The following is a 15,752-nucleotide window of genomic DNA, read 5'->3' on the forward strand; positions in this document are numbered from 1 at the left end:
CAGGAGAAGCATAAGAGGGTAATAAGGGAAATCATAAGGGACTTAATAAGGTTAATCTGTTTTTATTCCTACTTGGGAGGATAATACTTGTAACTGGTTAGGGAACCAAAATGAGATTAGGGTTTTTGGTGGTCAGGGAGTTAAATGATGAAGTCTAGTGGCAGGTTCAGGGTTCAGGGAACCAAATGGAGAGGTTTGGCTCCCTGCAACCTTTTGGGATTCAGCACAAGGTAGGGAGTTTTGGGGACTCCCATCTGGTGGCGTAGAGAGATTCTCTGTAAAGGAATTTACAGACCCGAAAACCTAGATTGATAAAAGGGTTTATTATGGGTATTGGAAGTAAGATTAGAAATCCTGACAGAGGCATAAAGTCTAGTTAGGGAAATAGGTGAGAATAAAGAGAGGATGACACTGGAAAGAATATTCCAATGGACAGAGGCTCCTTGGCACCCCAAGCATGGCATAGCTGGCATGTTTGGAACCTCTGCAAAGAGAGGGTTTTAGTTTGGCTCTTTTATAATGGGAGCTTTAACTGAAGGGAACTCGTGGGTGGAGTCCCAAATTGGTTCATCATTGGGTTTCAGATTGAGCTGGAATTTGAATTGAATTCAGGACTGAGCCGACCCCACCTAGATAACAAGGATGAAACTGTTTGTCCCTTGGGGCAGGGTCCCTCACTGAGACAGAGTTGAAGATTTTCTCCTTTAAGGATTTTTAGAGTTTTTGGGTCCCCTCTTCATAACTACAAAGAACTTTCTCATTATTTGGCTAATTAGAAGTAATATATATAGATAGAGCACAGGTGTGAATTGAATATAAAGGGATAATATCAAAAAATTAAATTAAAGGGTGAGAGAAATGTACTAGGAGAAAAGGAAAGAGAGAGGTGGAACAGCATAAATTATTTGCCATAAAAGAGGCAAGAAAAAGCTTTTACAGAGGAGGGGACAAGTGGGAAGGGAGGGGAAATGAGAAAACCTTACCCTCATCAGAATTGTCTCAAAGAGGAACTAACATACACACTCATTATGGGTATAGAGATCTATGTTACCCTGCAGGGAAATAGAAAAGAAAGAAGAGAAGAGAAGAGAAGAGAAGAGAAGAGAAGAGAAGAGAAGAGAAGAGAAGAGAAGAGAAGAGAAGAGAAGAGAAGAGAAGAGAAGAGAAGAGGGGAGGGAAGGGGAGGGGAGGGTGATAGAAGAGAGGGCATATTGGGGAAAGGGGTGGTCAGAAGCAAAACTCTTTTGAGGAGGGACAGGGTGAAAGGAGAAAGAAAATATAATAAACAGAAAAAAAAATAGTTAGCAATAGTAGTTGTGAAAAGAATTTTAAAGCAAGTTTTGCTGATGAAGACCTCATTTCTCAAATGTATAGGGAACTGAATCAAATTTATAAAAAAAAAAAAAAAAAAAAAAAAAAAGAGCCATGTCCCAATTGATAAGTGATCAGAAGATATGATCCATGCCCAAAGAGCTATAAAAAGCATGTATACCCTTTGACCTAACATATATCACTATCAGTCATGAATCACAAGAGATTTTTTTTAAAAAAAGAAAAGGACCTATCTGTACAAAATTATTTATAGCAACTCTTTTCTCAGGGCAAAGAACTGAAAATTGAGGGGATGACTATCAATTGATGAATGGCTGAATAAATTGTGGTATATGATTATGATGAAATACTATTGTTCTATAAGAAATGATAAGTAGGATGCTCTCAGAAAAACCTGGAAAGTCCTCCATGAGCTCATTCAAAGTGAAATGTATTGAATACAAAATAATACAAAGTTGTGAAATGATTAGCTGTGAATGGCTTTGATAATTCTCAGCAATACAATGATCTATAACTACTCTAAAGGACTTATGCTAAAAAATTTTACTCATACCCAGAGAAAGAATTATGTCTGAATACAGATTGAAGTATACTTTTAAAAAACTAATTTTGGAGGGGAGGGGGGTGGGAAATCTATGTTTTCTTTCACAATATGACTTTTATGTAAATGTTTTGCGTAATTTCACAAGGGGTATGTGTGAAGAGAATCTGGAACTCGAGTTTTAAAGTTCAAAAAAAAACACATAAAAATGTTTTAAATTGCATGCCTCTGTAAAGTTGAAATTACATGATTTAGTAAATATGTACCTCTGTTAAAAACCTATATTGTAATTGTGCACTTCATTAGAATTCATTGTGTGTGACTATGCTTCTAACTTTGTAAAATGTTTGTATTGTAAGCTAGATTGTTACCTTGAAAGATTTAAAATGCAGCCAACCAGAAAAAACTTCTAGAGCTGTAGCCAAAGAGTTTAGAACACTAGGGAAGATTAAATGAACTTTCATACTTGAAGCAATTGTCCCAGCAGGTACAACTGACTCTCACTTTAGGCTTTCCTCAACAGATAAGGTCATAAGGAAAAAGAAAAAGAAGAAAAAAAATCTGCAAGACACATTTTTTTCCTGTCATTTCAGCTTTGGCTATGTTGGAATAACAGAAATAAAGTCAGATAATCAAAGGAGTTTGAAGATTAATAATTTTAAGATTTCAGAGAACTCCTGAGATTTTGGGGTAATTCTAGGAACTCCCTTCCAAAATATCTTAATAATTTTGGAAATGCCATTCTGTAAAATGTGTTTTAAGGGAAAATAAGGATTAAAAGTAAATGGCAAGATTAGTAAACTCATTTGCAGGGGTCCTCAAACTTTTTAAATAGAGGGCCAGTTCACTGTCCCTCAGACTGTTGAAGGGCTGGACTATAGTAAAAACACTTTGTTTTGTGGGCTTTTAAATAAACTTCATAGCCCTGGGTGACCATCTGGCCATGGGCCGTAGTTTGAGGACCCCTGTAATGAAGGAAAGCAGCTAGTTCGGAAGTAATTCCAGGGTACAAAAATTTTTTATCTTATAGCCACCTCGTTAACCCTTTTTTAATTATGAAAAGGGAAAAGTTTGTTCAAACCAAAGATTTACTGTGACCACCCCAGTTCAGACCTCTCGCTGTTATTCTGTTCATCCTTCTAATCTCTGATCAGATTCCCAAATACAATGTGGAAAAGAATGATGGAAAAATGTAGAAAAATTTGAATTACATTCTAACTACAGAAATTTATTAGCTGTGTAAGTTTCTTATCTCTGTTCTAGTTTCCTGATTAGTAAAGAAAAAAATAATAAGGGTACCCACTCCCAGGATTGTTGTGAGGATCAAAATAATGTAATTTCAAAATGCTTATCACAATGACTGGCATATGCTAAGTACTATATTATTAATATTTCTTTAATTGAATGTAACTGTTCCATACCAGATAACTTCAAAATATATTTAAAATGCCAAAATTAATAAGATTATATGTGATAATTTGGAAATGGAATTTATGTCATTTGAAATTTTGTTTCATGTTTTAAATAATAATGTTTATGCTATTAATATATTTGTAAATTTTCTTAGATCGTGAGATTTGAGAGACCATTATAATGGAAATGCTGTTAGATAAAATAACTATTTAATCTAGATACTGTTACATATGGGCTTAAGGATGCAATAAAAAATAAATATATGAAAACTTAAATATTTAATGACATATTTTGTTATAAAGCAGATAACTGTGAAGATAATAATTTTATTATAGAAAATTTTCATTTGAAAATCTTGGCTATTATGAAAATGCATTGTGTGGTTTAAAGATGTAGTTTCAATATATCAATGATACATCAACTATCACATATTTGATGTATATCTGAAGCCCCAGATTTGGGTAGTTTTAATTTTTAAATAAAGGATAAATGAAATATTAACTGTTAGGAAAACATCATGAAAGATATTCAAGCCCTAAGTTGTGGCTAGTGAAAGTTTACTATTTAAGGTAAAAAAAATTCTTGGGACTGTTACTGTTTTGAGCTTTGATATAGTTGTGTGAATTGTCATGAAGCCAGTAGTAGAAAATCTGCTGCACCTGGGAAAAGTTTTGGGGATAACCTTTGCATGGCTTAGGCAGGATCCTCCTGACTCTATTTTCCCATTGTTTCCTTTATAAAAAAGGAAGATTCCCACTTGGTTAATGCTGAGCCTTTCTTTTAACATTCTATGACTTTATGATTTGGCTGTCAGATATGAATCATACCTGTAAATCAAAAAAAGCTAAGAAAATTTTTCTCTTTGTTATGATACATGACATTATTATAACTATGTTCCTCTTTTTCCTTTTATAGCAAATTTCTATAATCAAGTTTTATAAGTAAAATACTAATTCTATCAAATAACTGATACTGAAACATCTATGAGTTACTATAATAGGATGCAAGTATTAACTTCTCAGAATTTTTACCTATATCTGTGGACAAATTATAATATAGAGATGATATCCTCTCATGGGAGAACTAATTAAAGTAATAAGACAAAGATATAATGTGAAAGTTTTCTAATTAAATGGAATGGTAAAGTTTGAGAAAAGCAACCAAATTAACTATTTTCTCTAAGAACTGTGCACAGATGTCTATGATTGGTTTCTAAAATTTTTCTATCATGGAAATTCAAATTGAGCATGTTTTGGTAACAAGTTCTCAAAATTTGATTTTACACATAAGTTGCTTTGATTATGGTAAACACAGTGAAATATATTAAAAGTATCTCTCTGATAATTTAAAAAAGCAGAAGAGTTCATCTTGAAGTTGGACTCTCCTAAATTTTTTTTTTAATTCTTATATCAAGTAGAGGATTTAGGTAATAAGAGAAACAACAAATGGTATATGAATTGAAATTCTCTGAAGTTTCAAAATTGAAAACCAAATTTAAATATTATTAGCAGACTTATCTAGGAACCTCTAGATCTGAATCCAGAGAAACCGTCCCTTTTAGAGCTGTCCTGAGAATAAGTATACTGTTTTTTGTTTCAAAATGTCTATATCTAAGTTTTCTTAGTTATCTTGGTAACATGTAAATCTCCTTTCTCAAAATTCATCCATTGTGAGCCCTCTAAATAGTTTGAGTTGTACCTGGCTTATGCAATTATGGGAATTGAGAGAAAAACTTTATGGCATTGTTTGAACCCAGCTCTACCTATTTCTGGGGAACGGGGCTATTTCTATGCACTCTTTAGAGATTTTTACCAAGGACCTATTATGTTACACTGACCAGAAACTCAAATCCAAAGACTGATATAGGAATTTTCTTGCAATTGTCAATCTATATATCTTTTAAAGTTCCCTATCAGATCCTTCTAACTATCCCCACAGCTGCCAAAACTTGTGGGTATAAATTCCTGGATGATCTGAAAAGAGCCGTGGGATCCTCCAGCAACCTCGAGGTTCATCTGGTATGGCCCCAGAAGCAGCTAACATCCAGATAAGACAGCTATCCCAAGCTTTCAGAAGAGGGCTGAGTATACTGTTCCAATGTTTTTTCCTCTTCCTTTTTAGGTGCCCAAACACCAAGGCTTTGATTCAAGTATGTGGCAACATTTTCTCTCTCTATCTTCTTGTCCTTCTCTCTTTTCTGCTTGTAAGCAAGCAATGGTTAGCAAAGATATCTGGATCACACTTCTCCAGTAGGTCCCCTGAAGGAACTGACCCCCAGGCAACATTTCATCCTGATCCAACTCACTTCCAGGACATCTTGTCTTATACCTGTCTCTCTTTTATTGGCCAAAAGGATAAGGGTTCTTTCAGATTCCCTCCCTTTGGCCAAAAGGGGGAGATATCAAGATGGCAGGAGATAGCCTGTTTTCCAGGGCAAAGAACCTGGAAGCAGGATGTGCCCTGAACTTGGCATACCCATAATCCTCTGCACTCACCCTCTGGCAAAAAAAATCACATAAATATTCCTTTGACCAGGTGTTCTCTGAGCTGCCTTATCCTTGTTCTGGTCATGAAGCCCAGCGATGAATCAAACGTCATACTGTTGCTGTTATCCCTCATTGTCAGGGTTACAGCTCATTGGCATAGTACTGAGATTTGGTCACATTAAAGTGAGTCCCCCAACTACAGGGGGGGCCCTAGCACATGTATCTTTGCTTTCAAGCCATTTCCCTCACTTTGAAATTAAACTGTCTTTAGTTTGCTCTGTTCAGTTCTAGACATCCATAGATTAGAAGTCGGTTCTGTTTGGTTGACAATGTATATTCCTTCTGCTCCCTCTACCCCATACTGATAGTAGGATTATTTATAAGACAGTATGCTTCTCTATATACAGAAGAAATCTTTTTGCTCACATATTCTGTTTAAATGTCCTTTGCTTTGAATTAAAATGTTCTCCTATTGGCTGATAAAAGACATGTAACAGTGTGGGCTTGTGAAGTATTATTGTTAATATAAAAGGGAGACATGTAAGATCAAAAGCATGTGCTAGTATGATTTCAGGTATTATGACAGGTTGGTGGAAATAGCCCAGCCAAACAACTTATGGCTGATAATTTGTGCCATTGATTCGATCATCAGAGAGGGAGAGTGAAGACTCATTGTCAGCTTTGGTCTTGGGATCATAGTTCGATTTTATTCACAGTGACATGACACATTGATGCAGAAAAACACATTCTGTCAAGTCTTGAGTCTATCTGTAACTATGATAGGCAGTAAGGAGAATAAAGGATTGACTATGTTCAAAAAAGGCCACAAAAGCCCACACAATAACTTTAAAATCTAACTTTAGGAATAGATTTTTCTGTATCTCATGCCCCAAGAGATTCCCTTACCAAATCCTCATCTTTTTTAAACAATGAAACACTCCTCTACTTTAAACTCTCCCCTTGGCTCTTTCCAGTTTTCCTCCTGACCTGAATACCTAACTCTACTTTTCCCATCTTTCTCATTGTCCTGCAGGGAATGACTAGACTGAGTAGACTGAGTAAAAAACATTTTTTTCCCTCCTGTGAGTCATTATCATATCATACCTAAGATACAGAACACACAAAAATTTAGAACACAAAAATTTTCATTATGGTAAAACAAATGTCATAAAGGCTTCTCTAATGTCAGGAACATGGTCCTGACGCTAGCTTCATTTGCATGTCAGCCCAGACATGCTTTAAGTTATAGCCTGTCTGTCTCCTCTTGCTTGGAGGTGAAATACTAACTGTGAATTGAATACAGATGTCATAGATGTAGACTGCTTATCACACCAGGGGTTCTTTGGTTTGTGTGTTTAAACGGCAAGATTTTCTTTCCTTGCCCTATCTGCCCTTCTCTTTATCTCTAGTCCCCCAGCATCTCTGGAGCAGGGATTTCTGATCTTGGCAGGCCTGGACTACCTTCAGCTGTCTTTCATCTGGAAGGTCTATTTGAACCTCTTTGGAGTGAAAGCATATGGTAAGACTAAAAAAGAAAAAGACAAAAGAGGTTTAAAAACAAAAATTTGAATGTGCAAGTGACAACACAGAATCAAACACAAGCTGGCATCTATAGATTCCAAACAGCTCTCTATACCAGTTCAAGTCATAAATTAAACCCTGGAAAGCCTGCCAAATCTGGGGCTTTTTAGAAAACCCAAAACAGGATTTTGTGGCTCACTGAAAGCATTAGATCCACTGACATACAGAAATTGCATGAAATAATCAGTGAAGTATACTAGCAGGTAGAGAGTCCACTTTTGGAGATGGCCATAAATTCTCATATTGTCCAAAAAAGTAACCAACATGAATCATATTCAGGTTTAGATTTAAGGTGATAGTCCCACTAATTTAGCTGACTCTAAGAAGGATCTTTGTATAACATATCTGACCATTCTTTTTCCTCCTCCCTTTTAAAATATATTCAGCCTAGTTAGAATATCTACTGAAAGTCAGCACAGCAGGAATCTCAAATAAACCAAGTATTGAACTTTCTGGGTTGGAAAAGGAATGAAAAAAAAAAAGAATATAAGAATAGATACTTTGAGAACTGTTATTTAAAAATCTCCGCTGAAAGACAGGCCCATTTTTTTCTCTAAAAGCTGGTATGGCATGATGTTCACTGGGGCTAAATGGAACTGCTTTATCAGCTGAGGATTCTGTCACCCTGATGAGACATTACTGAATTCAGTCAAGCCTGGCTGCATTGTTTTCCTTTTTTTCCTTAGCTATTCTTTCTTCAAAAATTTCAAACTGCAGGAATCTGAATGAATAGTACTTATGGGTCACAAAGTAACAGCATCAACAATTTCACAAAGATTACTGCAATTTAAAGCCTGAAAAATCTTCAGCATCTGGGGACAAATCATACTGGCCCTAACAATTCTGCACAGTTGAAGCAGTGATAAACTAAGCAGCTTAGGGTTTCATAAGAATTGGTTTTAGTTTTGGGGGGAGGGGATTTTGGAAAAACAATTGTTTTAAAATATCTCCTAAAAATATTTTAAAAGGAAAAAAAAAGAAAAAAGATACAGCTATAATTTTTTTAATGGTTTGGCTTAAAACTACTATGAGGGCAGTGGTACAGTGGTACAATGGATAGAATCCTGGCCCTTGAGTTTGAAGGACCTGAATTCAAATCTGACTTCAAACATTTACTAGCTATGTGACCCTGGGCAAGTCACTTAACCCTATTTGCCCCAGTTTCCTCATCTATAAAATGAATTGGAGAAGAAAATATCAAACTACAGTCAAACTGTAGTATTTCTATCAAGAATAATCCAAATGGGAACACAAAGAATCAGACACAACTAATCAACAAAACAATATAAAGCTATCATGGAATTTTCAATTTTAGCAATTATCTTCCAAGAAACATGTTAAAAGCCTCTTCTCTGACAACAGACACCAGCCTACCCATGCTAAGCTATACAAGTTTAGGAAATAGCATTTTTATAAGGCATCATTTGGGTTTCTGCCATTGATACAACATTCAGACCTCCATTTCAGTGTCTCAGAGGTACTCTTCAATATTACAGTTGAACTATGGGATCAAAACCAAAGTTTGTTATTTATACTGATAAAGATGGTCATATACATATAATACTTAGGACTCATAGGCTCCTTTTTTCCTCCCCCAAAAGTCAAGCATTTAAGTTTTTATTTGAAGTTAATATTAAAGTAATTTGACATACCTAAATATGATCTGTTAACTGAAAAACTTGGTTGCAAACCTAAAGCATCTCTCACTTAAAATACTAGATAGTGTTGACATATAGTCAACTTTGTATTGCTTGGTTCCTTTGTGTAGCACCTTAACTACAGGAATATACATCTTTTTCATTTAACCTTTATCCAGGCCCTACCCTGTTAAATTGGCTTGGCCGGGCTTAGGGAATTTCCTGTGTGAAATCTGCTGAGATGTGTTTATATTAACCCAAAGTCCTAATCATCTTCTTCCCTTTGCATTATACAAATTTCTATTAATTTATTTTTTCATTAATCCACTCGACCACATATTGAGCCCCTATTATCTGTATACTGAACATCTTTAAGCAAAGGCCACTTACTATGTTGAAAAGAATTCTTACTCAGATATGGTTGAGACTCTATGACCTGTAAATACCCTTCTAACTTGGAAACTCCATGATCATGTTAGATGCTAACATGGTGAAAGCTAACATTTTTGAAGAATGGATATAGTTTGGACTGATAAGTACAGAAATTAAAGGAGAATATCCTAGGTAGAGGAAATACCTAAAGTGAGTAGTTTGGCTAAAATAGTGCTGAAGCTATGTGACCCTAGGCAAGTCACTTATCCCCCGCTGTCTCAGCAAAAATAAATAAAATAAAATAGTGCTGAATAGTGCTACGGTAAGAAAGATAAGCTTGTGATTTTTTTCTTTCTATTTTTTTCCCCAATTCAGGTCATGTGATTTTTTTTCTTTAAAATATCCATTCATTTTTTCCTTATCTTATAAGTCTCTTATACGTCTTCTTATACGTCTCATATTCAGAATAGTTTACAAAGACTTACAGAGAGATTCATGGAATTTTAGAGTCAGAAATAACGTTAGTGATCATCTGGTCTAGCCTCATCATTATTATAGAATCTTAGAATTAGAAGAGATCAAAAAGGTTATCCAATCCAAATTCTCTCTGGAGCAAGTATGGCTAGACAAAAGTTTATGTGAAAAATACCTAGGGAGATTTTCCAGTAGGCTGCAAGTTTTCTATGAGTCAACAGTATGACATAAGAGCCAAAAAAAAAATGTGACCTAAGTATACATTAATAGAAGCCCGGTGCCTAAAATGAGAGATGTCCTTCTGGATCCTACTGTACTCAGCTCTCACCAGACCAGCTGGAATATTATAGACAGTTCTGAACATCATGTTTTAGGAAGGACAGTGATAACCTGGAATATTTTGAAGGCAACCCAAGAGGATGACAGGGCTAGAAATAATGTCATTTAACTAAAGGAATTTGGGATGTTTAGAGTAGATGTTTAGAAAGTGTAAAGTAAGATATTTAGATGCCCTCCGGTATTTCAGTATAATTTAAGAAAAACGTATTGCGTTAGTATAAAGCATGGTATTAGTGCCTAGGAAAGAAAGTTTTCATATAGACAGTTCCTAGCCCCTTGGAGTTTACTCTAGTAGGGGAACAAGAATCAAAAAGAAATAATATGTAATTCCTAGAAAAAGTTAATACAAATTTTAAATTTAAAAATGGAAGCTTATTTAAATAAATTATATGTATTAGTAAAGAGAAAAAAAAAGAAATAATATGTAATAAGTATTTGTTGCATGAGCAGACCCTTCCAGCTTGTTCGGCAGATGCAATTTCCCCACAGGGAGAACCTGGGAAGTTTATTGCTCTGAGAATTATGATATTTGAAGAAAGTTCTTTGGAGAGACTGTGGAAGATATGTGGATATTCTGTATTTGATTCAGTTTAACTAAGCACATAATTGGAAGGACCATTTTTTGATTGGTTATAGAGTCATCATTATCAAGGTCTTTGAGAGGACCCATAAAATTTGACTACTTTCTCTCTCTTACTCCTCCCTCCCCCACAGTTCCCAGGAAGAGATCATGAAAGTTTTCTTGTCCTCTGCCCATATGGCCCCCAAGGAATTGGCTTAAGTCTCTGACTTTTTCCTTTGTTCTTTTTCTGTTCTAGATAAAATAACTGAAATCTCACGACTGTGTGAGTTCAAAAGGTCATGAGGATGCTCTTGTCAAAAAATAGACAGCATCAGACATTTAAGTACATTAATTAAGCTTCAGAACAAAATTTCCAGAGAAGGCCTAAGGAGTAAAGTCATCACCAAACAGGAAAATGGCTTTATGAAGGAAGTGGAATTTGAATTCAGTTTTAATTTAAACAGTGGTTAAGAATTCAGCAGGTGAAAGAAAATAGGAGAAAAAGGAGCTTTTGGCAGGATGACTTAATGAGTCAGGAAAGAAAGGAAAGAAAAAAGAGGAAAGGAAGGTTTTTCATAGGAAAAACTTTGCAGAAAAACAAAGATTGAAGAAATTAGCAAAAGAGGCCCCAGTATGATCCTATGGAGTAAACTAAAACTGTCTAAAGGGAAAGAGAATTAAAACAACAGTGATTATACCTCCAGAAGACTGAACAGATATAAATAAATAACTTCTAGAATATTTTAGAATAACAATAAGAGATAAAAGCTGATGTAGCACCTAACTTTTTTTCTTGTCTCTAATGGAGATTTCGAGTGTCTTGGATTAACTTCTGGTATGCTGAATGGCCTCCTAAGGATTCTAAAAAGAGGAATTCAAGAAGAATGATGGAAATATATCAAGAGCAAAATTATGATCATGTAAACACAAATTATTTCAATTTCAAAAAATGTGGGATACTGCATAGGGATGTTTTCCAACTCAGATGAGGAGGGGAAATATTTTAAAATACAAAAGTAGGAATGGGTAACTGAGAATAAGTGCCAAGTATGGCATGAACCTATGTGACAATATCAGGAAAGCTAAAAATCTAGAATAAGGCAAAATTTACCCCAAAAATGCCAAATAAACAAAGATTTTGTTGTTTCTGCTAATGTCAGTACCTATGTTATGTTAGAAACAAGATAATACATTATACCACGTTATAATATGGAAATGTGTTTTGAATGACTTAACATTATTGTTATATTACTCTCCTTCCCAATGGGGAAGGGTTGAAGATAGGGAGCTGAATTTATTAAAATAAATTATACCAAATTTTATTTTAAATGACAAGAATCAAGGAAAAGAAAAGCACACTTAAGAGAGGGTGGAGTGACAACAGAGTGTAGACAGAATATAGGACTTCTGAACAATTTTGTTTCTGTTTTTTCTACTAAGGAAAATTAAGTTTTGAGGGGGAATGATGGGAGGGGGAGTCATTAACAAGGTACAATAGGAATTGCACTGGCAATTGACTGGCATTCTGAAATCTGTAGTGCTAAGAATTTCCTGCCAGCCCTGAGTGAGACTTAGACTAACACAATGTTGGAATTCAAGCTTAAGACATGCCTAGGAATTGTACAAACTGAGCAGCAAGAACAAATGGAAAGGTGTTCCCAGCTCCCCACCAACACCAGGGAATTAATCAGCTGAGCTGGAGAGAAACAGTGATGAGGGGTCATGGGCAATCTCAGAGAAAGAGGCTGAGAGAAGAGCTAAGAGGGGGAAAATGACAGTGAAACATCAGAACCTCATAGGAATCTTGAAACAATGAACCAATACTGACCGCTGCCAGTTGTAATTATATCTTTTAAGAACTGAAGGAAGTACCCAAATGGTATATTCTTTGTTAACTTTTCCTTTCCTGTGCTTGTCTAATAATAGGTACTATTATATGCTCATTTCTTGTTTCTTTTTAAGCTGTTCTCTTTATCTTAATTTTTGCTTCATATTAAAAACAAAAAAGCAAACCATAATTGGTCACAAAGTTTTTTACTAAATGTCTATACACTAATTTAATCTATGGCCAAAAAAGAATGGAGAAGGCCATCAGCTAACTGGAAAGAGATAAAATTTAAGCGAGGGCAATGAACTAAATCTCTGACACAGTGTTAGGAATTTTCTTAACTTTGGGCTCTGAGGAATTATTTTGTTAATTTTTCAACTAATATAAATTCCAAAAAATAACAAAAGATCTGCTGTCTGATTAAATCTCCAGTGAGGTGAGATAGATAAGGATATATAGGCGAGTAGGAGAGCAAATGGAAGGACGTATCTTGAACCTGCTTCCATGGGAGGAGGTAGGCAAGGCCTAGGAATTTTCAGCTCAACTACTTTCCAGAATGGAAAGGAAGTAGAAAGAAATAAGTATCTATTGGTCAGTCTACTCTTCTTGGCACACCTGCAATTCATACAGGAATTGAAACTCTAAGTAAAAATATTATGAGGTCTAGCTATCCTCAATGAGCTCAATTCTCCAGGCCCACAGGAACATAATCTCAAAATACTAAAAGAAATTCGTAGTATAATGATTAACTACTGTCATCAATCATTAAGGAAATGTGGGGAAATAGTAACAAATGACTAGAAACAGAGAAACATCCCTATTTTTAAAAGGGAAGTGAATTATTTAAATTATAAATAAGCCTGATATCCCATTTCTCGCCCTCCCCCCAAAAAAGCTAGAAAATTATTTAAAAGGAATAATTGTAAATGAGAGGGGATAATAACAATGAAGTATACAAATTCATTGATAAGAAGTCTGGTCAGGCTAATCTCATTTCCTTACCAATTATTAAATTGAGACAACTATTGGAATGAGGGCTATTTGTGTTAGTTTGAAGAGTTTTAAGATGAGGAAATGATTGGTTCTTCTTCCTCATTAAAATTCCCACATTTGGTGACAAAAATCTCCTCAAATGTGGTCAACAAATGTCCACCCTGGAAGAGGAAAAAAGAAAAATCCTCACCAGACACATGTCCAAGAGATTAAAGGATATTTTTTATAAATAAATGGAAATATGAAAAGGATATCCAGGTTGGGAGCTCTTCCAAAAAGCTTCCCATGTGGATGAAAGAATACCATTTCTGATATGTTAGAAACATAGGGAAGAGTTCAAGGTTTATAATTGGTAGGGATGAAAATCTGTGATGTATTGCCTGTGTTTGTAATCATATATTTTGAGATCTTTGAGAATAATTTGTTGAGTGTGATGTAAGTATGAGACGAAGTTATAATTAGGGAAACTTCTTCAGCTAATTTCGAAGGTGAAAGCTATATGCAACTGAAGATACATAGGTATTTAAAATGGTTGTCAATTGATTTGAACACAGATTTTTCCTAGGCAATTGTGCTTCAAATTGTCGAATAATGGAAGAATAGCTTTGCATCGCTCTTTCAAAAGAGGATCAAAAATGCTTTTTTCTTTCTTATGTTAACTCAAAAACTGTGGCAATGTGGAAGGAAAGAAAATACACATATAAACATATACATATACATATGTATTTTTCACATACATAAGAATAATGTGATAGGATCAACAAATGCTATAAATACTCATCTATCTTCTCCCCTCACTAAAGAGGACAGAAGCTTTTCCTAAGACTTGATTAGTCCAGGGGGCTAAGGCTCAAGCCTGTGTTAAAATAGCTCCCTGGTATCTTCAAGTCCTACTAATATAGGCTTTCTAATACAAGGGCATAAAAAAGATCTGCCCACATGGAGTCAGGGCCTTTCAGATGATATCCCATTCTGAGTCACTGTACCATATTCTGTTATTTTGGAGTGGTTTAAAATGCTCGTCATTCAACCACATTGACAATACTCCGTTTCTAATTATTAATATCAAATGGGATTCTTGACAGGTGTCCATAGCCTTTGTAAGTTTCTCACATGGAACCTAAAAAGAAGAAACATTCCTTCCATTTGGTGTTCTCCAGATGTTCCCATTTTAGATGAAATTGCATGGATTTCACCAAGCCTCAGAATACCATAAGGCCTAGCCAGAGAGGTCTGTAGCTACTCAAAAGAAATTATTCTAACAGCCTACACATGAAAAATCATTTGCATCAATAAATCGGTCAATATGCATTTATAAAATGCATACTGTGCATTTTAGGTCATAAAATGGATAGGTAACTCAGTGGATAGAGCACCAGCCCTAAAGTCAGGAGGACCTGAGTTCAAATCTAATCTCAGACACTTAACACTTCCTAGCTGTGTGTCCCCGAGCAAGTCACTTAACCCCCTTTACCTCAGCCAAAAAAAAAAAAAAAAAAGGGAGGAAGGAAGGGAGGGAGGGAGGGAGGAAGGAGAAATAAAGTGCTTACTATGTGCTAGAGGCAGAAATTAAAAGACAAAAAAATGAAATAATCCCTGCTGTTGACAAGCTTACATTTTACTGGAGACAATATGTTCATACATAAGTAAATAATGAATAAATATATGTAGAATACAGTTAGTGAAAGATAAAGAATGCCTGTCACTCAGGCTATAACATGCAGATAAGCAGGGAATCCATTAATTAGTGCATTAGCAGCAAACATCATGAACAAATAGTACCAAAACAACCAGTGAGCTTAGCCCAGAACTAAACAGGAGTAAATTGGCCTGCACTTTCAATATCAGGAAGTTCCCTGACATAAATTTCCATCTTTTTAACTCTAATATTCTCCCACTGATGCTCTGTGGCTCTGAATCATGAAAGAATAATCACAGAAGGCTTAAAATTTCAAGTGACCTAAAAGATAATGGAAAGAAATGTATGGCAGGTATAAATAAGTTATGTAACAACCCAAAACAGAGGTCAAGTTCTTCCAAATTTCCCAAATAATGTGATTAGGAATTATTTAACAAAATAAATAAAAATACAAAATAGATTATATTCTTAAACTAAGTCAACAAGCAGATACAGAAGTCCTTCCTTATGTTAGTAGGCCCCCCCTCCCCATTTTCTTATTTGAATTTGATACTA

The sequence above is a fragment of the Sarcophilus harrisii genome, chromosome 5 (genome assembly GCF_902635505.1).
Source record: "Sarcophilus harrisii chromosome 5, mSarHar1.11, whole genome shotgun sequence".
Lineage (NCBI taxonomy): Eukaryota > Metazoa > Chordata > Mammalia > Dasyuromorphia > Dasyuridae > Sarcophilus > Sarcophilus harrisii.